Here is a 25,771-nt window from a genome sequence, read left to right on the forward strand (position 1 = left end):
GTAAAACTAGTGAATTGAGCTGATTCTGTTTCAATTTAATTTATGTTTTATAGTTAGTTTAGCTTTCTATTTGATTGCCTTAGTAATGTGAATTGCCTACAGCTGCTGATGTTACAGCGTTAATTCTGTTTTAAAGGTCATGTAAACATGTGCCTGCAGCACAAGAAATGCAAATTCAATTCCCTTTTAGTGTTTCTTCATATTCCCTTCACAGCCTTTACCTAGAAAATTAGTGGGATTTAATGTAAGACTATTTTAATGTTATGATTTCATTAAAATCCATTTCAATACTTTACTGTTCTTTTTTTCAGGGTAAAGAAGTCTTCCACTACTTTTGAATGCATAGCTCATGGAACATATGTCATTCATACTAGAGGTAAAACAAACGTTTTGTTAAACTCTATTTGTATTTTCAGTTTTTTAAATAATAAAGAACTGAGAAAATTAGCTTCCCATAGCTCAGACAAAAAGGACAAGAATTAAATGCTCAAAAACATTTGGATTGCAGTAAAGAGGTTGAGAATACTGTGCTTATTTGTAGGAATTTATAGTCACAAGAAGTTTTGTAATATAAACGCATGTTTAAAACAAACTGTGGAAATTTACATACAAGAGGTACTACATGAAAAATATCATGTTAAGCGAAATGAGTCAGAAAAAGAAGGATAGACATAGAAAGATTGCATTTATCTGGGGAACATAAAGTAACAAAATAGGAGACTAACACCCAAGAATAGCTGAGGTAAGTACCAGGCGGTTTACTCCATGGCTTTGAGGCCAGCCACACATGCTAAGGGAAAAGGCAGCTCAGATAGAGAAGGGAGCACCAAATAAAGGGTGTCGGGAGGATCCTCCCAGGATGGGAGAAGCATGCTGAAAGTAGACTATAGACCAAACATGATTGCCACTCAGTGCCTCTTTTGCAAACCACAACACCCAAAAGGAGGGAGAGATCAAAGGGGAATGCCCTGCCACAGAGGCAGGGTGGGATGGGGGGATGGGGGATGGGAGGGATAGTGGGATCCGTGGTGGTGGGAAATGGGCACTGGTGGAGGGATGGGTATTTGATCATTGTATAATTGAAACCCAAGCACAAAAATTTGTAAGTCTACAACTGTACTTCATGGTGTTTCACTAATAAAAATTAAAAAATAAATAAATAAATAATGAACTGTAGAAAGTATCTAGAGTAAAAGCGACTTTCAAATTCCGAGGTGAGCATAATGGTCAATAATGGTCAATACTACTCTAATCATGTTCGGATCACGGTCCTCCCGTTGTTCATCAATTTGCTTGAGCGGGCCCAGTAATGTCTCCATCATGAGACTTGTTGTTACTGTGTTTGACATATCAAATCCGTCATGGGTAGCTTGCCAGGCTCTGCTGTGCGGGCGAGATACTCTCAGTAGCTTGCTGGGCTCTCCAAGAGGGGCAGAGGAATCGAACTCGGGTCGGCCATGTTGGCCACGTGTAAGGCAAACTGCCCTACCGCTGTGCTATGTTTAAACTAATCATGTTACCTAACTAAAATAAAATATTTTTTAAAATAAATTATAAAAATAACAGGGTTAGAAAAATGGAAACAACTAAAATAGAATTAAAAACATGTTTAAGTTATACAAAATTAATATAAAAGCATGAGACTGTTACTTCAAGGTCTACAAATAGTACTTTCTCTGTAGTTGCTTTTGTAGCATTTTAAATGTATAATAGACTCTTGAGATGAATTCATTATGCCTCTAAATTTCTAACATATTTACTTTAAGAAATTCAATATATCTTTAAAAATCAAAAAATTATTAGTGGAACACAGTCATTTGGGGCTAGGGAATTGGAGCTTTAAACATACAACTTGAAATAAAGTGGAAAATTTAACCTAATGTTTGCCAAAACGCTATTGTTTTGTTTTAGTTTATTACTTTTTTGTTCATTTATATTCAATCTAAAATTCATTTGCAATGCACGGCAGTTAGAAATAATTTTATCAGGCATCTTTCTAGTTAAATTGTATTGGCCAGGTGATAAAATTTATATTTTATACAAATTTAAATAAAATATGAATAAAATTGATATTCTAATATCATATTAGATATTAGAAATGAAATGAAAGTTTACATAAATGAAGACAAGTATGTTGACTTTTAAAATGTAGCTTTACTTGGTATTAATGTACAGTAATATAAAAGTTTATTTTCATCTTTGTTCTATATTTGTGTTTAAAAAAGAATGTTACCCACACCACATTAGTAATTTTGATGCCTACAGGGGAAACGATCAGGGCCATGAAAATTCTTAGCAGTTGATATTCAATATTTTTGCTATAGTTTCACATTTACATTTGTCCCCTTTTAAGCAATTATTTTTCTGCTCTTATCACAACATATTACATTTCTATTTAAACTTTAAAACATAGCTACATTTTCATTAATTCTTTGAACTCTAAAAATAAAATACTGCAACCGGACATCCAATAGGTAAAACTCAGCATGAACCTAAGCTTTGTTTCTGTAATTTGACTTATGTCTTATGCCAGTATAAATTAGAAGTAAAATTTTGTACAGAAAGATTGTTTTTGTTGGTATTTTTATGTAATATTTGTATTAACGTACATATGTTCTTAGGATTTAATCACAGTAAAGAAAGCTTCATTACATACAAATTATCAATATTTAGCAACGTGTTTGCCTTTGATATAATTTGTTAAACTATGCGGATGTTTTCTTGCTTAAGGAGATTAAATTGTACGATGATGCAAGCTTTATATATTTGGATTTTTCATTTGTGCAATGAATACTAATGAGAAAATTTCTAGTTCTAATCCTGACTTAAAACTTTAAAAACTCTGCTCACCAAAGGATTTCTTTAAATAGATCAATAAATAAAATAAGACTCCCAAACCAGATCACTCTCAAGTGTTTATGTACCACTCATTTGTCTATGTGCATTTGGTATAATCTTAGATAATAATGCATCAGCTTCAGTGTAGGTACTGATGATGCATAAGAATACATCCTTTGATGATGTATAAGAATAGTTTTATTATTAGAAAATACAGTTTCTCATTGTGGAAAATTAGCTATTACATGTCTACATGCCCTTTTACCAAAAGTGAACCTTATTCTTGTGTGAGTATCATGTATCTCATGAAAGTGGGTTGCTTGATTAGCTGAACAACAACAACAACAAATAGACATTAGAAAATGAAACAAATAAAAAACCTTTGTCTTTTGCATCTAATCCAGGCATACTGTTATCCATTTTATCGTTAAAAGCCATTCCTTTTTAAATTAAATGCATATACACCACATTCACTGAAAAAAACCCAAGCTGGTACTTTTTAAAGCAGTTAAGCATAGCATCACTTATCTCCTGATTGCTATCTGCAGCGTATTTCAACATTTTCCAGTACCCTATAGGTTTCCTCATTGAACAATGGCACCTTCTATTTGTGTTCAGAGAATGAGTGATTAGAACACCAGCAAGTTATATAGTAGTTTTTGGCTGATTTTATTGATGTTGCCAAATGGGAACACAGCTTCAAATAAAAATAGATTTCTAAGTGACTTTGATAACCTAAACGTGGCATTATGAAGCACTGAACACTTGTGAAATCATTCATGTATGACAATTATATGTGACAACTATACAAAGTTTACACATTTATTTAAATAAATTATTTAAAAGAGAAACACAATGTACATAAAAAAGAACAACCTCATATTTCCAAATAATATATGTTCTTGTGTGATCAACTACATGTATTTCTTTATTATCTTCTTATATAACAAGTTATTTCCCACCTCTTTTATTCCACTCCTAGTATTTGGTATTTGATCATTTCTCTAAGTCCGTGACTAAACCAATCTCTTTTCATGAAGCAGATAAATAGAGAACATCAAAGTAACTTCAGGTAATTAACAGCTGAGGGGAATATAATCTAAACCATGGGCCCTGTTTTGCACCCAGCCTGGCTTTTTGAGCCAGCCGGCAAGGGAGTGCCGATTCCCTATAGGATCTAAATCTGCTTTCTCTGAACAGCACTGCCAGGGCTCCAGTTATCACATCTGCATTTCAAACACCAAGGCTCTGGCATTAATTATTAATTAGCCTACAGTCACCCTGGAGGATTCAAGTTCCAGTCTGCACATACTTATTCATTGACCTCTATCTTAGTTTTTGTTGGGGGGAAAATTCAATAGAATGCTTAATAATTTCCTGACTCGCAGACCTTCTGTTCTAGTTTCATAGAGGTTAACATATATTACAAGAGGGAATAATAACAGAGTGACTCTAAAAATTGTTTACAGTAGAATGCCTTGTCCAAAGTTGAAGATAGAGAAGAGTGAAATGATTCACAGACATTACTGAATGTTGAACTGTAATTTTTTAATATTCAACATATTGACTGATTAGCTGCTATTTTTTTAAATTAGGTGGTAAAGTCATGGAACAATCCTGTTATTAGTGTGAAGCAGCAGAAATTAAAAAATAAATTTTATCCTTAGAAAATTCATATACATGGTGAATGAAATTAGTGATTGGTCTATATTAAAGAAGAAATTTCTATCAAAACCATAAACACAAAATGTGTTTTTGTTTTATTTTATTGTATTTAACTTTTAAATTTTTATTAGTGAAACACTATGAGGTACAGTTGTGGACATTACAAGTTTTTGTGCTTCAGTTTCATTTATACAATGATCGAGTCCCCATCCCTCCACCAGTGCCCATTCTCCACCACCAATGATCCCAGTAGCCCTTCCACCCCTCCCTCCCATCTCCCCATGCTGCCTCTGTGGCAGGGCCTCCCTTGTGTTCTCTCTCTCCTTTTGGTTGCTGAGGTATACAAAAGGGGCATTGAGTGGAAATCATGTTCTGTCTAAAGTCTACTTTGAGCATGGATCTTCCATCCTGGGAGGATCCTAACAACACCTTTTACTTGGTGTTCCCTTCTCTATCTCCCCTAGCATGTGTGGCTGGCCTTCAAGCCATGGAGTAAACCTCCGGGTACTTATCTCGACTATTCTTGGGTGTTAGTCTCCTATTTTGTTACTTTATATTCTGTGTGTCCCTCTATTTCTGACTCATTTCATCTAGCATGATACTTTCCATGTAGTACCATTCATATGTAAATTTCATGACTTCATCTTTTCTAACAGCTGCATAGTACTCCACTGTGTAGATGTACCAAAGTTTCTTTAACCAGGCATCTGTTTTCGGGCACTCGGGTTTTTTCCAGATTTTGGCTATTGTGAACAGTGCAGCAATGAACAAAGAAGTGAAGATGTAATTTTAACTATATTGTTTTGCCTCTCTGGGATATATTCCCAGGAGTGGTATTAATGGGTCAAATGAGAGCTCAGTTTCTAAATTTTTGAGAATCGTCCAAATTGTTTTCCAAAAGTGCTGAACCGGTCGGCACTCACACCAGTAGTGAGTGAAGGAGAGTCCCTTTCTCGCCACATCCGTGCCAACACCAGCTGCTTTTGTTCTTTTGGATGTGGGCCAGTCTCTGTGGTGTGAGATGATATCTCATTGTTGTTTTGATCTGCATCTCCCTGATGATTGGTGATGTAGAGCATTTTCTCATGTGCTTTTTAGCCATTTTGATTTCTTCTTTGCGAAAGTTTCTGTTCATTTCCTCGCCCCATTTTTTTGATGGGGTTAGATGTTTTCATCTTTTGGAGTTCAGTGCTTTTCATATCCTTGATATCAACCACTTATCAGATGGGTATTGGATGAATATTCTTTCCCATTCTGTAGATTGTCTTTGTATGTTGGTAACTATATCTTTTGAGGTCCAGAAGCTTCTTATTTTAAGATAGTCCCATTTGTTTATCCCTATTTCCAATTGTTTGGTCAGTGGAGTGTAGTCTTTGAAGATACCGTTGGCCGCAATATCATGGAGGGTTTTGCCGAACTTGTCTTCAATGTACCTTATGGATTTTAGCCTGATGTTGAGATCTTCAAATCATTTTGATCTGACTTTTGTGCATGGTATTAGGCCGAGTCTAAGCCCATATTTTGCATGTGTAAGTCCAGTTATGCCAGCACCATTTATTTAAAAGGCTTTCCTTGCTCCACTTCACATTTCTTGCTTCCGTAAAAAAGATTAGATGTTCATACATTTCGGGTTGTGTGTACGGATATTCCACCCTATTCCATTGGTCTGCTGACCTACCTTTGTTCCAGTACATGCTGTTTTAATTATTACCGCTTTGTAGTAGAGTTTGAGTTTGGGGACGGTACTGCCTCCCCACGTCTTTTTACAAAGAATTGCTTTAGCTATTCGTGTGCGCTTGTTTTTCCATATGAATTTCAGGAGTGCTTGATATATTTCTTTGAAGAATTTCATGGGTATCCTTATAAGGATCGCATACAATCTGGTAATGCTTTGGAGAATATTGCCATTTTGATAACGTTAATTCTTCCTATTCATGAGCAGGGGATATGTTTCAATTTCCTCATGTCTTCTTTTACTTCATGTAGTAGCATTCTGTAGCTTTCATCGTAGAGGTCCTTTACCTCTTTAGTTTGACTGATTCCGAGGTATTTGATTTTCTAGGGTGCGATTCTGAACAGGATTGTTTTTTTATGTCACTTTACTGTTTGTCATTATTTGCATATAGGAAGGCCATGGATTTTGGGGCATTAATTTTATAGCCTGCAACTTTACTGTACAAGTCTATTATTTCTAAGAGTTTCTCAGTAGAGGATTTAGGATTTTCGAGATATAGTATCATAGCATCTACAAATAGTGAGAGCTTAAATTCTTCCTTCTCTATCTGGATGTCTTTAATATCGTTTTCTTGCCTTATTGGTACTGCAAGTACTTCCAGTACTATATTGAACAGAAGTGGTGATAGTGGGCATCCTTGTCTTGTCCCTGATCTTAGAGGAAAGACCCTTAATTTTTCCCCATTGAGGATAATGCTTACCATGGGTTTGTCGTAGATGGCTTTGATTATCTTGAGGAAAGTTCTTCAAAATCCATTTTGGTGAGAGTTTTCATCATAAACCGGTGCTGGATCTTGTCAGAAGGTTTTTCTGCATCTGTTGATATGGTCTTATTGATTTTATCTTTACTTTTGTTGATATGATGGATTATGGTGATTGATTTCCGAATGTCAAACCGTCCTTGCATCCCCATGATTAATCCCACTTGGTTGTTGTGTATGATCTTATTGATGCCTTGTTGGATTCTATTTGATAATATGTTTTTGGGATTCTTTGCATCCGTGTTCACCAGGGATATTGGCCTATAGTTTTCTTTTTTTTCAAATTCCTAGAAAAGCTTGAGGAGAACTGGTAGAAGGTCTTCTTTAAGTGCTTGGAAGAATTCAATAGTGAATCCATCTTGGTCTTGGCTTCTTTTTTGGGAAAAATTTTGATTAACTATTCAATTCCCTTGATATGAATGAGTCTGTTCAGGTATTCCAAGTCTTTTTTGTTCAATCTTTTGAGATTATAGGAATCCAGGAATTTGTCCATTTCTTCTTGGTTCTCTTGTTTTGTGGCATACAGACTCTCAAAGTAGTCTCTGATGATCTTTTGAATTTCATTGGTTTCTGTTGTGATGCTCCTTTTTACATTTCTTTTTCAGAATATTAGGGTTCTTTCTCTCTTTCTTTGTGAGTCTTGTTAGTGGTTTATCAATCTTGTTTATTTTCTCAAAGAACTAGCTCTAGGGTACAATATGGAAAGTATCATGCTAAGCGAAATGAGTCAGAAAGAGAGGGATAGACATAGAAAGATTGCATTCATCTGGGGGATATAAAGTAACAAAGTATGAGATTAATACCCAAGAATAGCTGAGATCAGCACCAGGAGGATTACTCCATAACTTAGAGGCCAGCCGGGTATCCTAGAGGAAAGGGTAGTTCAGATAGAGAAGGGAGCACCAAATAAAGTATGTTTGGAGGATCCTCCCAGGAGGGGAGATGCATGTCGAAAGTAGACTATGGACTGAACATGTTTGCCACTCAATGCCTCTTTTGCAGACCACAACACCCAAAAGGAGAGAGAGAACACAGGGGATTGCCCTGCCACAGAGACAGGGGGGATGGGGGGATGGGGGTGGGAGGGATATTATCCATGGTGGTGGAAAATGGGCACTGGTGGAGGGATGGGTATCTGATCATTGTATAATTGAAACCAAAGCACAAAAAATTGTAAATCTACAACTTTAAAAAAATAAAATAAAATAAAGGGAAAAAAAAAAAAGAACTAGCTCTAGGTTTCATTGACCTTTCAGTTTGTTTTTTTTGGTTTTCATGTCGTTAATTTCTGCTCTAAGTTTTATTACTTCTTTCCTTCTGCCAAATTTTAGTTCCTTTTGTTTGGTTTTTTCTAAGATCTTTACCTCCGAGTTAGGTTATTCATGTAGGCCCTTTCTTCCTTCTTTAGGAATGCTTGCAACGCTATAAATTTTCGTCTTAGCATGACTAGCTGCATCCCATAGGTTCTGGTAGCTCAGGTCTTCATTCTCATTTGTTTCCAGGTCTCTTTTGATTTTGTTCTTAACTTCCTTCCTGACCCACTTGTTGTTCAAGATTGAGTTGTTTATTTTCCATGTGTTTGTTTTTTTTCGAGGTGTCTTTGTTTGATTCGCTTCTATCTTCAGTGCATCATGGTCTGAAAAGATTGTTGATACTACTTCTATCTTCTTGATTCTATTGAGGTATGTTTGTGACCTACCTCGTTACCTATGTTGAAAAATGTTCAGTCTGCACTGGAGAAGAATGGGTATTCTTTCCTTTTAGGGTGTAAAGCCCATATATAGGTCTATTAGCCCTCTCTCTTCTATTTTTCCTTCAAAGTCAATGTTTTCTTGTTGAGATTTGTTCTTGTTGATCTATCCAGAAATGATAAAGCCATCTTGAAGTCTCCGAGTACTAATGTGTTGCTAGCAATGTCCTCCTTTAATTTTGTTATCAGTTGTTTTAAGTATTTAGCTGGTCCCTCATTCGATGTGTACACAAGAGGGCTAACATAAGAATTATTGGAGTCCCAGAGGTACAGGAAGAAAACCCTGATGAAGAAGAAACTGTCAAAGACATCATTGCTACAACGTTTCCAGAGCTGAAGAAAACTTGTGACCACATTCAGGAGGCCCGAAGGGTACCAGCTAGAAGAAATCCGAATAAAAATACCCCAAGACACATTCTGATCAAAATGACCAAAACCTTAGACAAAGACAAAATTCTGAAAGCAGCAAGATCGAAGAAAGAAATCTCTTACAAAGGAGCATTCTTAAAATTCACAGCTGATTTTTCTGATGAAACCCTCATGGACGAAAAACAGTGGTGGGACATAGTGAAAAAACTCAATGAAATAAATGCCTCTCCAAAAATACTTTACCCAGCGAGACTCTCATTCATAATAGAAGGAAGAACACACAGTTTCACAGACAAACAACAGCTCAGGAACTTCATAGACTCAATACCCTGGTTATAAGAACAACTAAATGGGCTAATTTAAGGCAAGAAAGGCCCCTCAAATACACCAAATTTCAACAGAACAATGGGAGAAAATCCCATAACAATAATCTCTCTCAATGTCAATGGGCTAAACGCACCAACTAAAAGACATAGAGTAGCAGGGTGGATTAGAAAATTGAACCCAACATTCTTCTGCCTGCAAGAAACACATCTCAATAGTGAAATCAAACACAGACTCAGAGTCAAAGGCTGGGAAGCAATCCTACAGGCAAACAGCTCCCATAAAAAAGCTAGGGTAGCCATCCTAATATCAGACCATATCGATTTTAGAGTGAAGAATGTCATAAGAGACAGTGAAGGCCTTTTCCTATTGAACAAAGGATGAGTACAACAGGAAGAACTTACAATAATAAATGTATATGCACCTAATGAGAGACCAGCAAAGTACTTAAAACAACTACTCATAGATTTGGAAAAAGACATCAATAGCAACACAATACTAGTGGGAGACTTCACCACCGCTTTGTCACCTCTTGATAGATCAACCAGATCAAGCTTAGCAAGGACATACTTCATCTGAGTGAAACAATGGAAGAAAGGGACTTAGTAGATATATACAGGACACTTCATCCACAAAAAGCTGAATACACATTCTTCTCAAGCGTACATGGAACATTCTCCAAGATAGACCACATGCTGAGCCACAAAACATGCCTCCATAAAATTAAGAAGGTAGAGATTGTATCAACAATCTTCTCAGACCATAATGCGCTGAAATTAGAAGTAAATCACACACAAAAACAGAAAACTAAATCAAACACCTGGAAATTAAACAGTGCACTATTGAACAACGAGTGGATTAGACAGGAAATCAAAGAGGAAATCAAAAGATTCCTAGAAACGAATGAAAATGAGAACACGAGTTACCAAAACTTATGGGACACAGCAAAGGCTGTTTTAAGAGGAAAGTTTATAGCTCTACAAGCATTCCTCAGGAAGGAGGAGCGAGCACACATAAGTAACCTAACCTCACAGCTTAAGAGCTTGGAGAAGGACCAAAAAAAGGAGCACAACCCGAACAGGAGAAAGGAAATAATAAAACTCAGAGCAGAGATTAACGAGATGGAAACCCAAAAAACAATCCGAAAGATCAATGAAACCAAGAGCTGGTTCTTTGAGAAAATTAACAAGATCGATAAGCCTCTAGCAAAACTCACAAAGAAAGGGAGAGAGAAAACCCTAATAAACCGAATCAGAAATGAAAAGGGGGTCATTACAACAGAAACCACAGAAATTCAGAGGATCCTCAGGGAGTACTTTGAGAAGCTTTATGCCACGGAACATCAAAACCTCGAGAAAATGGATAAATTCCTAGACTCCTACAGACTCCCAAGGTTGAACCAAGAAGACCTGGAATACCTGAACAGACCTATCACCATCAAGGAAATTGAAATGGTAATAAAAAGTCTCCCCAAGCACAAAAGTCCTGGCCCAGATGGATTCACTAGTGAATTCTTCCAAATCTTTAAAGAGGACTTACTCCCAATACTCTTTAAGCTTTTCCACGAAATTGAAATATCAAAAACACTTCCAAACAGTTTCTACGAAGCAAATATCACACTGATACCAAAATCAGACAGAGATACCACAAAGAAAGAGAATTACAGGCCGATATCCCTGATGAACACAGATGCAAAGATCCTCAACAAACTACTAGCAAATAGAATCCAACTACTCATCAAAAAGATCATACACCATGACCAAGTAGGATTCATCCCAGGGATGCAAGGATGGTTCAACATTCGGAAATCAATCAACATAATCCACCATATCAACAAAAGAAAAGATAAAAAGCATATGATCATATCAATAGATGCAGAGAAAGCATTTGATAAGATCCAGCACCCCTTTATGATGAAAACCCTAGCCAAAATGGGTATAGAGGGGACCTTCCTCAACATAATTAAAGCCATCTACCACAAGCCTACAGCAAGCATCATCCTCAATGGGGAAAAACTGAGAGCCTTCCCTCTAAGATCAGGGACGAGACAGGGATGCCCACTCTCTCCACTGCTGTTCAATATAGTACTGGAAGTACTTGCAATAGCGATTAGGCAGGAAAAAGATATTAAGGGCATTCAGGTAGGAAAGGAAGAAATCAAGCTCTCACTATTCGCAGATGATATGATACTCTACTTAGAGAACCCAATAACTTCCACCAAAAAACTCTTAGAAACAATAGACTCGTATAGTAAAGTTGCAGGTTATAAAATCAATACCCAAAAGTCCATGGCTTTCCTATACGCAAACAGTGAGAGAGAAGAAAGCAACATGAAAAAAACAATCCCATTCACAATTGTGCCCCAGAAAATCAAGTACCTAGGAATCAGCTTAACTAAGGAAGTAAAGGACCTGTACAAAGAAAACTACAAAACGCTACTTCAGGAAATAAAAGAGGACATGAGGAAATGGAAAGATATCCCCTGCTCATGGGTCGGGAGACTTAACATTGTCAAAATGGCAATACTACCGAAAGCATTGTATAAATTCAATGCAATCCCTATAAGGATACCCATGACATTATTCAAAGAAATGGAGCAAACACTCTTGAAATTTATATGGAACAATAAGCCCCCACGAATAGCTAAAGCAATTCTTGGGAAAAAGAAAATGGGAGGAATTAACCTCCCGAACTTCAAACTGTACTACAAAGCAGTAATAATTAAAACAGCATGGTACTGGAACAAAGGCAGAACTGCAGACCAATGGAACAGGGTTGAATACACTGACATCTCTCCTCAATCATATGCTCATCTAATCTTTGATAAAGGTGCAAGTAATGTGAAGTGGAGTAATGAAAGCCTCTTTAATAAATTGTGTTGGCATCACTGGACGGCTACATGCAAAAAAATAGGCTCAGAACTCTGCCTAACACCATGTACAAAAGTAAGATCAAAATGGATTAAAGACCTCAACATCAGACCAGAAACCATAAGGTACATTGAAGATAAAGTTGGCAAAACCCTCCATGACATTGAAGCTAATGGTATATTCAAAGATGCCACGCCACTGGCCGAGCAAGTGAAAACAGAGATAGATAAATGGGACTATCTTAAACTAAGAAGCTTCTGCACCTCCAAAGAAACAGTGACCAAAATACAAAGACAGTCTACAGAATGGGAAAGGATATTCACCGAATACACATCTGACAAGGGGTTGATATCCAGGATATACAAAATACTGGTTAAACTCCACAAGAAGAAAACATCCAACCCCATCCAAAAATGGGGCAATGAAATGAACAGAAACTTTCTCAAAGAAGAAATCCGAATGGCAAAAAAGCACATGAGAAAATGCTCTACATCATTAATCATCAGGGAGATGCAGATCAAAACCACAATGAGATACCATCTCACACCTCAGAGACTGGCCCAAATTCAAAAGAACAAAAGCAACCGATGCTGGCGTGGATGTGGCGAGAAAGGGACACTCCTTCACTGTTGGTGGGAATGTCCACTGGTTCAGCCCTTCTGGAAAACAGTATGGACGATTCTCAAAAAATTAGAAATTGAGCTCCCATTTGACCCAGCAATACCACTCCTGGGAATATATCCCAGAGAGGCAAAAATGTATAGTCGAAGTGACATCTGCACGTGTTTGTTCATTGCAGCCCTCTTTACAATAGCCAGAAACTGGAAGAAACCTGAATGCCCAAGAACAGATGACTGGTTAAAGAAACTTTGGTACATCTACACAATGGAGTACTATGTAGCTCTTAGAAAAGATGAAGTCATGAAATTTACATACAAGTGGTACAATATGGAAAGTATCATGCTAAGCGAAATGAGTCAGAAAGAGAGGGATAGACATAGAAAGATTGCATTCATCTGGGGGATATAAAGTAACAAAGTATGAGATTAATACCCAAGAATAGCTGAGATCAGCACCAGGAGGATTACTCCATAACTTAGAGGCCAGCCGGGTATCCTAGAGGAAAGGGCTATTCAGATAGAGAAGGGAGCACCAAATAAAGGATGTTTGGAGGATCCTCCCAGGAGGGGAGATGCATGTCGAAAGTAGACTATGGACTGAACATGTTTGCCACTCAATGCCTCTTTTGCAGACCACAACACCCAAAAGGAGAGAGAGAACACAGGGGATTGCCCTGCCACAGAGACGGGGGGATGGGGGGATGGGGGTGGGAGGGATATTATCCATGGTGGTGGAAAATGGGCACTGGTGGAGGGATGGGTATCTGATCATTGTATAATTGAAACCAAAGCACAAAAAATTGTAAATCTACAACTTTAAAAAAAATAAAATAAAATAAAGGGGAAAAAAAAAAGAGGAAAGTTTATAGCTCTACAAGCATTCCTCAGGAAGGAGGAGCGAGCACACATAAGTAACCTAACCTCACAGCTTAAGAGCTAGGAGAAGGACCAAAAAAGGAGCACAACCTGAACAGGAGAATGGAAATAATAAAACTCAGAGCAGAGATTATCGAGATGGAAAACCAAAAAACAAACCGAAAGATCAATGAAACCAAGAGCTGGTTCTTCGAGAAAATTAACAAGATCGATAATCCTCTATCAAAACTCACAAAGAAAGGGAGAGAGAAAACCCTAATAAACCGAATCAGAAATGAAAAGGGGGTCATTACAACAGAAACTACAGAAATTGAAAGGATCCTCAGGGAATACTTTGAGAAGCTTTATGCAACGGAACATCAAAACCTCGAGGAAATGGATAAATTCCTAGACTCCTACAGACTCCCAAGGCTGAACCAAGAAGACCTGGAATACCTGAACAGACCTATAAGCATCAAGGAAATTGAAATGCTAATAAAAAGTCTCCCCAAGCACAAAAGTCCTGGCCCGGATGGATTCACTAGTGAGTTCTTCCAAATCTTTAAAGAGAATTTTCTCCCAATCCTCTTTTTAAGCTTTTCCATGAAATTGAAATATCAAAAACACTTCCGAACAGTTTCTACGAAGCAAATATCACACTGATAACAAAAGCAGACAGAGATACCACAAAGAAAGAGAATTACAGACCGATATCCCTGATGAACACAGATGCAAAGATCCTCAACAAACTATTAGCAAATAGAATCCAACTACTCATCAAAAAGGTCATACACCATGACCAAGTAGGATGCATCCCAGGGATTCAAGGATGGTTTAACATTCGGAAATCAATAAACATAATCCATCATACCAACAAAAGAAAAGATAAAAAGCATATGATTATATCAATAGATGCAGAGAAAGCATTTGACAAGATCCAGCACCCCTTTATGATAAAAACCCTAGCCAAAATGTGTATAGAGGGGACTTTCCTCAACATAATTAAAGCCATCTACCACAAGGCTACAGCAAGCATCATCCTCAATGGGGAAAAACTGAGAGCCTTCCCTCTAAGATCAGGGATGAGATAAGGGAGATAAGGATGCCCACTATCTCCACTGCTGTACAATATAGTACTGGAAGTACTTGCAATAGCGATTAGGCAAGAAAAATATATTAAGGGCATTCAGGTAGGAAAGGAAGAAATCAAGCTCTCACTATTCACAGATGATATGATACTATACTTAGAGAATGCAACAACCTCCACCAAAAAACTCCTAGAAACAATAGACTTGTATAGTAAAGTTGCACGCTACAAAATCAATACCCAAAAGTCCATGGCTTTCCTATACGCAAACAGTGAGAGAGAAGAAAGCAACATGAAAAAAACAATCCTGTTCACAATTGTGCCCCAGAAAATCAAGTACCTACGAATCAGCTTAACAAAGGAAGTAAAGGACCTGTAAAAAGAAAACTACAAAATGCTACTGCAAGAAATAAAAGAGGACATGAGAAAATGGAAAAATATCCCCTGCTCATGGGTCGGGAGACTTAACATTGTCAAAATGCCAATACTACCAAAAGCATTGTATAAATTCAATGCAATCTCTATAAGGATACCCATGACATTCTTCAAAGAAATGGAGCAAACACTCCTGAAATTTATATGGAACAATAAGCCCCCACGAATAGCTAAAGCAATCCTTGGGAAAAAGAAAATGGGAGGAATCAACCTCCCTAACTTCAAACTGTGCTACAAAGAAGTGATAATCAAAACAGCATGGTACTGGAACAAAGGCAGAACTGCAGACCAGTGGGATAGGGTCTGAATACACTGACATCTCTCCTCAATCTTATGATCATCTAATCTTTGATAAAGGTGCAAGTAATGTGAAATGGAGTAAGGAAAGCGTCTTTAACAAAATGTGCTGGCAGAACTGGATGGCTACATGCAAAAAAATGGGCTCAGAACTCTGCCTAATACCATGTACAAAATTAAGATCAAAATGGATTAAAGACCTCAACATCAGAACAGAAACCATAAGGTACATTGAAGACAAAGTTGGCAAAACCCTCCATGACATTGAAGCTAATGATATCTTCAAAGATGCCACGCCACTGGCCGAGCAAGTGAAAACAGAGATAGATAAATGGGACTATCTTATTTTTTTATTTTTATTTTTTTTTATTTATTGAATCACTGTGGGAAATGTTACAAAGCTTTCAGGTTTAGGTCTCAGTCATGCAAATATCAAACACATTTCCCTTTACCAATACTTATTTTTTACCATGAAGAACCCCAATAAAACCCCACCCCCCACCCCTCCCCGTCCCTGTGAGGCAGATGAATTCTAGTTAACACTCTATCTGCTTTGATTAGATTCATTGTTTCAATAAAAGATTCACCACTATTATTTAGAGTTTACCCCCCCCCCCCAAAATCAGACATGCTGAAAAAGCATTGTGAAGTGATTTGCTTTCTACAGCTGGGTTCAAGAATTAAATGTTGGTTTTGGATTTCTGCTATTTTACCTATTGACCCTGGAAGTATTTCTACTGAAAGTCAGATAGTTAAGAAATTGGTTTCTGTGTTCTGGAGTCGTGGCCGTGCTGGAGAGCCGCTCGTGGGGGGCAACTGGTGGCCTCGGTAGGGCGTGAATGGCGGACCGAAACGCCCCCCTTCCCATGAGGTTTTAGTCGCCCCCACACTGGCGGCTCATACCTGCTGTCCACAAGGCTCCCATGCGGCCGCCATCTTTCTTTCCAGAGAGGAGAGGGCGAATGGGGCAACACCCTTTTCCCTCCGGCAGACTTGATAGCCTGGACTAACACATAGTCCTTTCACTTTTCTGCTCCAAGCTGCTGGGTTCTGCACTAAATCCTTGTGCTTCTGGGGCTGTGGCCGTGCTGGAGAGCCGCTCGTGGGGGGCAACTGGTGGCCTCGGTAGGGCGTGAAGGACGGACCGGAATGCCCCCCTTCCCATGAGGTTTTAGTCGCCCCCACGCCCCCAGCTCATACTTGCTGTCCACAAGGCTCCCATGCGGCCGCCATCTTTCTTTCAAGAGAGGAGAGGGCGAATGGGGCAACACCCTTTCTCCTGCGGACAGACATGATGGCCTGGATTAACGCATAGTCCTTTCACTTTTCTGCTCCAAGCTGCTGGGTTCTGCATTAGGTCCTTGTGCTTCTGGGGCTGTGGCTGTGCTGGGGAGCCGCTCGTGGGGGGCAACTGGTGACCTCCGTAGGGCTTGAAGGACGGACCAAAACAGCCCCCTTCCCATGAGGTTTTAGTTGCCCCCACACCCCCGGCCCATACCTGCTGTCCTCAAGGTTCCCATGCGGCCGCCATCCTTCGTTCCAGAGAAGAGAGGGCGAATGGGGCAACACCCTTTCAAATGGGACTATCTTAAATTAAGAAGCTTCTGCATCTCCAAAGAAACAGTGACCAAAATACAAAGACAGTCTACAGAATGGGAAAGGATATTCGCCGAATACACATCTGACAAGGGGTTGATATCCAGGATATACAAAATGCTGGTTAAACTCCACAAGAAGAAAACATCCAACCCCATCCAAAAATGGGGCAATGAAATGAACAGAAACTTTCTCAAAGAAGAAATCCGAATGGCAACAAAGCAAATGAGAAAATGCTCTACATGATAATTCATCATGGAGATGCAGATCAAAACCACAATGAGATACCATCTCACACCTCAGAGACTGGCCCACATTCAAAAGAACAAAAGCAACCGATGCTGGCGCGGATGTGACGAGAAAGGGACACTCCTTCACTGTTGATGGGAATGTCCACTGGTTCAGCCCTTCTGGAAAACAGTATGGACGATTCTCAAAAAATTAGAAATTGAGCTCCCATTTGACCCAGCAATACCACTCCTGGGAATATATCCCAGAGAGGCAAAAATGTATAGTCGAAGTGACATCTGCACTTGGTTGTTCATTGCAGCACTCTTTACAATAGCCAGAAACTGGAAGAAACCTGAATGCCCAAGAACAGATGACTGGTTAAAGAAACTTTGGTACATCTACACAATGGAGTACTATGTAGCTGTTAGAAAAGATGAAATCATGAAATTTACATAAAAGTGGTACAACATGGAAAGTATCATGCTAAGCGAAATGAGTCAGAAAGAGAGGGATAGACATAGAAAAATTGCATTCATCTGGGGGATATAAAGTAACAAAATATGATATTAATACCCAAGAATAGCTGAGATCAGCACCAGGAGGATTACTCCATAGCTTAGTGGCCAGCCGGGCATTCGAGAGGAAAGGGCAGCTCAGATAGAGAAGGGAGCACCAAATAAAGGGTGTTTGGAGGATCCTCCTAGGAGGGGAGATGCATGTTGAAAGTAGACTATGGACTGAACATGTTTGCCACTCAATGCCTCTTTTGCAGACTACAACACCCAAAAGGGGAGAGAGAACACAGGGGATTGCCCTACCACAGAGGCAGGGAGGGATGGGGGGATGGGGGTGGGAGGGATAGTATAAAAAAATAAACTTATTTTTAATTAATTCATTTTTAAAAAAGTAGAAATCGTTAAAGATCATTAATGATTATTTAGTGGCTGGAGAGATAGTACAGTAGGTAGGGTGATTACCTTGAATATGGCCAACCTAAGTTTGATCCCCGGTGTCTCATATGATCCCCTGTGCACTTCTAGGAGTAATTCCTGAATCCTCAATCAGGAGTAACCTATGAGCATCACCAGATATATCCCCCCCAAAAAACAGTGGAAATCATTTTTTATTAAACAAAAATCCAAACGACAGAGAGATAAAACACGATGTTAATGTGTTTTTCTTATATATAGCCAATCCCATTTCTTTTCTTGGCACCAAATTACACTTTACCTAGGTACACCAGGAGTGATCCTTGAACATAGAGCCAGAAGTAGCCACCGAGCACTGCAAAGTGTGGTCAAAAATACCCTTCTTCATCTTAAGGCTAGGAAAGTGTGGAATGACAGTTATAGTTCTAAACTTTTTTAATATTCCAGCTAAATGTATGCTAATCTACAAAATTACTTCAGCTATCATGAATAAGTTTTCCCAGATAAAAAAATACCCTTCCTCCAAAATATAGTAATCTAAAGATACTTCTTTTTAACTATTATTTCAAATGAATGAATGAATCATCATGCTATTTTTGAAAAAAAATGTTGTTCTAAATGTGAAAGGCTTTATAGAATAAAATAGATTTTGAGTGATTTAAAAGTTATCCAGTAAACAGGCTTGTATCTCAGGTCCGCCACTAAAAATTATATTATTTATCATTTCTTAGATTATGACTACTCTTTAGGAAAATTAAGATGGTTCTGGAATTAAATCAGGAATTGTCGAGAATTAAACTATATGATACATATGAAATGTTCTTATAGCTCTTATAATGGTAGATAAGTATTATGTTAATAAATGTTATTTTATTGTGAGATTTCTTTTGTTTCTCTCCATTTATATTTGTTTAAATTTTAATTCCACACTACAGTTATTTTCCAATATGGGTTTTAAAGTAACTCTACATGTGTTAGCTCCCTGGAGCCTTTCTTAAAACCTGCTATTACTAGAGCTACAACTTCCACTTACTTGTCATAAAATTACTCTATTTTCATTACTATGTCTTATTTTCTTGTACTGTATTCTTTCATTTTTCTATAGTCTATTTATCAATGCTGAAAATTGCCGTGCTAAGTGAAAAACTCACAGTGTGATTTCTCAAGCATTTTAACTTTATTTTGATTTGCGGAGCATCCTATGTATTCATGATTTGCTCCCAAAACCCTTACAGTGAAAACATAATTATAGGTTGGTACTTGTTGCTCAGACATTACTACCGATCCTCAAAACAAATAAGTGCTTTTAAGTGTAAGGAAATTGTTTATATGAGTGTAAAATCAGATACACTATTCCATACAATGTAAACTGTAGCTAACACATACTGTTCAATACTCAGTGTTTAAATATTTGAGTTAACTTATATATAGATACAAATTCTCATTTTATCATGTTTTTCACTAGTCCCATTCCCATGGGCAGAAAAATTGATCATATGAATGGATTTGCTAAGAATGCTAGTTTGTATGAATAGATAAAAATTCAAAGATAAATCTAAGCAAATAATATACATATGGGTATAAAGTATCAGGGCAAATAAATCACCTAGATAATCATTATCTTATGGAAATTATTAATGGGCATTTAATATGACTTAAGTAGAAGAGAAATTGGATTTTGTATTAGTTTGATTTCTGTTCTTCATTATTTAATGAATAACTCAAATGAAACCATTAAACACTAAAAACTTTGGAGTGATGAATATATTTTATTGAAATTTAAATTCTGAAACACTTCAAGAGTGTGAAATGTTATGTCAGCCTTTAAATGATATAAGAATAATATTCTCTATAGATTTCTTAACATTAGTACTCTAATATCACTGAGACACTTCCACTGGTTAATAAATACATCAAATCCCATTTCATTTGGGAACTTTTTTGTTGAAAACTCTTTCTTTATTCAACCCAAATCTTCTAATATTCTAGGTTTTCTAAACTATTCCGGTTCACACTTAACATTTCTTGTAATATCTGTAAGTAATTTTTGTCCTATCCTGTTTCAATTTTCTTCCTTAATATTCTCAGCTACTTCATCCATTTGTATCCATTTGTCAATGACATGTTGAAGAAAACTCACTGCAGTATATGTTTCTGCTGCCATAGCAAAATACCCCAGATTGTGTGGTTGTAACAACAGAAATTTTCTCACAGTTTTGGATTAGAGGTTAAAAATTAGAATCCTTGAATCTTTGGACTCTATTGAGGGCATTTAAAAATTTTTAATTAGTGAAACACCATGAGGTACAGTTGTAAACTTACAAATTTTTGTGCTTGGATTTCAATTATACAATGATCAAGTACCCATCCCTCTACCAGTGCCCATTTTCCATCACCACGGATCCAAGTTTCACCCCCCTAATCCCCCCATCCTATCTTGCGGCAGGGCATTCCCCTCTGTTCTCTCTCTCCTTTTGGGTGTTGTGATTTGCAAAAGAGGCATTGAGTGGCAATCATGTTTGGTCTATAGTCTACTTTCAGCATGCTTCTCCCATCCTGGGAGGATCCTCCCAACACCCTTTATTTGGTGCTCCCTTCTCTATCTGAGCTGCCTTTCCCCCTAGCATGCGTGGCTGGTCTCCAAGCCATGGAACAAACCTCCTGGTACTAATCTCATTCACTCTTAGGTGTTAGTCTCCTATTTTGTTACTTTATGTTCCCCAGATGAATGCAATCTTTGTATGCCTATCCCTCTCTTTCTGACTCATTTCGCTTAACATGATACTTTCCATGTAGTACCACTTGTATGTAAATTTCATGACTTCATCTTTTCTAACAGATACATAGTATGACTTAAAAGGTGAAATCCTTTTCTCTGGAGAGAGAAGGGTAGTAGGAGGGAGGAGAGAAAAGAGAATCATTTCCTCATAATTATTACTGTATTTGGGGCCCACTCGTATGGGGTTTTTAAACATTACCTTCTAAAGACCCAGACGTGATTATGTTAGGGGTTTGAGCTTTAACAGGGATTTTGTAGGAAGGACATCATACACTTAAGCCAACCAGTATTGTCAGAATTAAACTAAAATGCAATGAACTTAAATAATGCTGGTAGGATCTATGTAGTGAAACAAAGCACAAGATTCTTTCCTCTTTTTTTTGAACTATAAACAATAATTTTGCTAATATCTAAAATTGAATTGAGTTATAGTTATTTATATAGCACGCATAAAACATACAGAGGTAAAAAGCCCACCAACCACATTTTGGATGTTAGCGACTTTCCTTCTGATTTCTCTTCTTTATGTATTCATTCTTTCTTTGTAATATTGTGCTATTTTGGGCCAGACCCTGCAATTCTCAGGGGTTATTCCTGGAACCAAATTCAGGAACCACTCCTACTGATGCTTGAGGAACCATATGGGATCAAACCCAGGTCAGCTGTGAGCAAGGCACACAACCTAGCTGCTGTAATATCTCTCCAGCCCCCTACGCATTTATTTATATGAGAATTTACCTTACTGGGGCTGGAGCAATAGCACAGCGGGGACGACGTTTACCTCGCATGCGGCCGACCCAGGTTCAATTCCTCCACCCTTCTAGGAGAGCCAGGCAAGCTACCAAGAGTATCTCACCCACACTGCAAAACCTGGCAATCTACCAGTGACATATTTGATATGCCAAACACATTAGCAAGTGTCACAATGGAGACGTTACTGGACGTGATCGAGCAAATCGATGAACAACAGGAGTAGTGACAATGACAATTAACCTTACTGAGATAAATTCTGAATATTCATCTCAAAGACATTTGGGTAAAGAATTGACTACACATTTCTTCATCACAATCTTGGTTAAAATAGCAATTTATTTAAATAAAGCACCACAAATTTTGAAAAAGGTAACTTCTGGAGGATCTTAGGCATATTGGTCGTGATGAAGGTGAGGTAAACGTGCATAAGGACACCGTAAACGTTAACATTTTTGTAAAGATATGTGGTATAATATAATATTTCATCACCATTTAGAATTAAATTGCAGGGGCTACAAGACCAGTAGTGATAAGTACCTGGAGGATTACTCCAAAGCTTAGAAGCCAGCCTCAAATCCTGGGGGAAAAGACAGCTCAGACAGAGAAGTGACCGCCAAGTAAACGGCGCTAGGAGGGCCCACTCGAGATAGGAGATGTGGGCTGAAAGTAGAGACCGAACATGATGGTCATTTAGTACCTCTACTGTAAAGCACAACACCCAAAGGAGAGAGAGAGCAAAAAGCAAATGCCCTGCTACAGAGGCGGGGTGGGGTGGAAGGGAGAAGTTGGGGTGGTGGGAGGGATGCTGGGACCATTGGTTGTGGAAAATGGGCACTGGTGGAGGGAAGAGTACTCAACTATTGTATGACTGAAATGCAAATACGAAAGTTTGTAAGTCTATAACTGTACCTCTCAGTGATTCACTAATAAAAAATTAAGAAAAAAATTGCAAGAGCTAGAAATATAGTACAGCCAGTAAGTCACTTGCCTTACATGTGGCTGACATGAGTTTGATCACTGAATATGAACCCCAGAGCACCACTAGCAGTGCCCTGAGCACTGTGTGGTGTGAAATTTAAATAAAAAATGATAGAATAATTAATTTAAAGATCACTTGATCACTTGACTTACTGTTACTCATCAATTTGTTTGAGCAGGCGACAGTAATGTCTCCATCCATCCCTGTCGCATGCTAGTATAGCCCAATGGGGTCTGCTCGGTCCAGGAACACAAAGAGACTAAAACCAATCATTCTGGGTCTTGATGAAGAATTCTGACCATCTCGTAGGTGGGCGGCCAGGAGATCTTTTGACGTTCCGTGGAATCCAGTTGGTAACAGCTCTAGTCTAACACTTGTATCCAAATTGCATTACGGCCTATTGCATCTGACTTTTGACACCGTAGCAAACGAGACAGCGTCCTTGATTCTGGATCATTGACTAAGGTCGGAACTCCACATTCTTTCTCTCACTTGAGTGAAGCGTGATACTCCAAGCATAACTCTTTCGATTCCTCTTTGGAGACCTGAATAGTGTTCTCATCCTGTTTTCATAGGGCCCAGGTCTCTGAGGCATATGTTAATGCACGAAGAATGGTGGAGTCGAAGAGATGTGCCCGGAGCCGGAGGTTCTTCATCTGCTTAGCTATTTCTTCGACACTCTTAAAGGTGTTCCAAGCCGCTCTCTTCCTCCTGCACAACTCAGGTCCAGGTCATTCGTCATGCTGACTTCTTGACCTAGGTACACATAACTACTTCATTCAGAGATGTTCGTTCCGTTGAGAGAGAATGAAAACATCAGGAACTAGATTGTTTCTCATAAACATTGTCTGCATGAGATTCAGCTGCAGTCCGACCTTTCCATATTCACGGTCGAAGTCGGACAGCATTTGTGCTGCTTGGCCAATGTTTGGTGTCATTAGAATGATGTCATCAGTGAAGCAGAAGTGGTGCAGTTGCTGACCTGTATCTATCTTCACCCCCGTTCCTTCCTATTCCAGTCATCTCATGTTCATTAGGGTGGCACTGAAGAGTTTCAGTGAAATGGTATCACCCTGCCAAACCCCTCCCTTGATGTCAGTGCTCACTTCCTTGTAGAATAGTGAGATCCTGGTAGTGAATCCGTAATACAGTTCAGGGAGAATCCTGATGTAATGAGTTTGAACTTGTTTGGCTAGAGCTTCGATGACTGCTTCAGTCTCAACAGAATCAAAGGCTACTTTAAATTGAATTTTAGACAGAGCGGCATCTTGAACTCCCAAGAATCCTCAATGAGTTTGGTTACCATGCTGAATCCTTTTTGGAACCTGGCTTGCTCACATGCTTGTCCTTCATCTAGTGTTCTGCCAATCCTATTCAGGATGACTCGAGTGAACAGTTTGTAGACAACAAATTATAGGCAGATGGGGCAATAGTTGCCAGTGTCATGGATGTCTCACTTCTTGTAGAGTAGAACGGTACTGCTGGTTTTCCACTGGGATGGAACCTTGCATTCAGACAGGTAGTGTGTGAAGACCCGAGCCAGTGTATTGATGAGAAGTGAAGGCAGGTTCTTCAGGTATTTGAGTCTGACCTTGTCAGGGCCGAGTGATGTTTGTTTCTTTACCAATGAAATGGAGTGTAGGATTTCAGAAGGGAGAACATTGAGAACAACATATCCATGCTGCGAAATTTAGTATTGGCAGATGGACTTGGCTATTGAACAGATACGAGTAGAAGTCATGATCATCTTCTCCATTGCCCTTCTGGAAGATGTTATAGATCAATTAGGACGTCGGAGGGCAGTCATCTTGGTCTTGTAGTTGGCGAAGGACAGGCGGGCATTGTGAATGCTTTTCCCGGCTTCTGCTGCATTGGTCAGCACTGATGCTCTTCTATCTTTGAGGTCTTCCTTTACTGCTTCTCGGCACTGCTTTGTGAGCTCTGACCTTGGCTTGTGGTTGCCTGAGGCTCGCACCAAGCCACGTTGGCAAATGAGCTAGAGAGTTTTCATAGACAGGCATCTTTTTGAGGCTGTTTCTCTCTCGGCGTTCTTCGCACAATCATAGAGGTGCTGAACCATTCGATCATATTCCTTGTCAATGTTGTCAATGATGGCATCTTCCTATGTTGCTGCAATAGTGCGAAAGAGCTCCCAGTTTGTGGTCGTTCTGGGATTTCACTTCTTAAACTTTACAGCCCTTTCTCCCCTCTCTGTGAAGTAGAATTTTGCACAAAGGGGACAATAGTCCGATCCCGTTTGGAATTTTGGGACAACAGTGACATCAGTCAGGCAAAACCGTCGATTGAATATGATGCAGTCAATTTTGTTGTGGAACTGTCCACTGGGAGACTCCCATATCCAACGTTTAGATTCTACTACCTTCACTATTTGGCAGCCACCATGCTCCAGACCGCTTTCCAGACACATTATACAACACTTAATACCCATCTTCCAAGATTACCGCACCATATTTGGTGTATTTCAAATATGGTACGAACCATAGGAACACCTGAAAGGGCGATTAGAGGCCCCCCTAAAAGCCTCTATCCCTCTCAGAGAGCCCGACAAGCTACTGAGAGTATCCCGCCCGCAAGGCTGAGTGTGAGAAGCTATCCGTGGCATATGCGATATGCCAAAAATAGTAAATACAATGGGTCTCATTCCCCTGACCCTGAAAGAGCCCCCAATACAGCAGCGTTAACAAGGATTAGGAAGGAGAGGCTGATAAAGTCTCAGGGCCGAACTATAGGCTGCCAAACAAAGAAGGACTAAAATGACTGTACTTTTAATGCACAAATTTAAAGAATAATATGAGAATATTTATATATGAGAACAATAATATATAGTAATAATACTTGTGAATGTATGAGAACAATAATGCTATAAATAGCATGGGAA

The 25,771-nt window shown here is 38.7% G+C and overlaps 1 pseudogene; it reads left to right on the top strand.

The window, feature by feature from the left end:
• The window catches only part of LOC130032600 (serine/threonine-protein kinase PAK 1-like), an 88,706-nt pseudogene that overhangs the window by 9,035 nt on the left and 53,900 nt on the right, over positions 1-25,771 (top strand).

The sequence above is a fragment of the Sorex fumeus genome, unplaced genomic scaffold, assembly GCF_029834395.1.
Source record: "Sorex fumeus unplaced genomic scaffold, SorFum_2.1 ptg000050l, whole genome shotgun sequence".
In the NCBI taxonomy this organism is placed as follows: Eukaryota; Metazoa; Chordata; class Mammalia; order Eulipotyphla; family Soricidae; genus Sorex; species Sorex fumeus.